This window comes from Chrysochloris asiatica, unplaced genomic scaffold, assembly GCF_000296735.1.
Source record: "Chrysochloris asiatica unplaced genomic scaffold, ChrAsi1.0 scaffold00090, whole genome shotgun sequence".
Lineage (NCBI taxonomy): Eukaryota > Metazoa > Chordata > Mammalia > Afrosoricida > Chrysochloridae > Chrysochloris > Chrysochloris asiatica.
In genome coordinates this window covers 807,631-808,658 of record NW_006408608.1, presented here as the reverse complement: position 1 = coordinate 808,658, position 1,028 = coordinate 807,631, and the positions used below count along the sequence as shown (strand labels likewise).

At 46.5% G+C, this 1,028-nt stretch overlaps 1 protein-coding gene across 1 annotated transcript in view; it reads right to left on the bottom strand.

Annotated features, from left to right (window-relative positions):
• UBR4 (ubiquitin protein ligase E3 component n-recognin 4) overlaps positions 1-1,028 on the bottom strand; it is a 160,014-nt gene that overhangs the window by 1,369 nt on the left and 157,617 nt on the right. The gene's annotated exons all lie outside the window — the stretch shown is intronic.

Sequence of the window (1,028 nt, the reverse complement as noted above, 5' to 3'; positions counted from 1 at the left end):
GGGGGGTGGGGAAGACCCTGACTCTTTGTCTCCCACCAGGTTCTTTGTGGAAGGCACAGACTCTGAGTCCCAGAGAAACCTGTCAACAACTCTCACCAGTAATGGGAGGGAGCTGGACATCTCCCAACAGAACTGTGTAAGACTCCTCAAAGTATTCTGTTCCCATATTAGGGAGACACACCTTAGAACCTGCAACTGTTGGCACCCACTCTGAGCTGGGTGGAGTCCCTGGGTAGTGCACACAGTTAACACTCTGTTGCTAACTGAAAGGTTGGAGGTTTGAGTCTGCCCAGAAGTTCCCTGGAAGAAAGTCCTGGTGATATACATCTGAAAATTCAGCCATTGAAAATACTGTGGAACACAGTTCTACTCTGATACACATAGGATCACTCTGAGTTGAAATCAACAACTGTTTTGTTTTGTATTTTTTGCTCTGCTTTTTAAATACCAATCAACCTATAGCCTGTACCTAGAACACTACTTTTAAGTATAAGAATACTCCATGTAAGGGGAACAAAGAAGATGGCGGATCTGGTGGAAGTGCAGTAAAGAGTTCCACCAGCAACAACACAGAATACCCGACCAAGCAGGCTCAAGGGATGGTCCCAGAACTCTGAACCACATATAAAGGAATATTTAGAAGGTTGGAAGGCTTACAGCTGGGGGAATTTGTGGCAGAAGCAAGAAATCCATTGCTTTCTAATTCAAAGTGCTCAGCTGCTCCAGGAGCCACCATCTTGGGTGAGACCAAGCAAGGGAAGGAGTGGAGCAGTCACAGACGCCTGACAGAACCATAGAGATAAAGGTGTGGACATTCTTTTCTTTTGGTAGCTGTTCATTGGTCCCTTGCTGTCTGCACACCTCCATTCTGGTGACTATAGATAGGGGTGCCCCACCCCCACCCTCAGAGGGTTCTACTACGCATGCGCACAGATCTCCTCAAAATTTAAAGAGACAGTTTCCAATTAAAACCAAACGGCCACAGCCGGCCCTGAACTGTTTATAACTAGAAAAAAGGCCTGAACAGG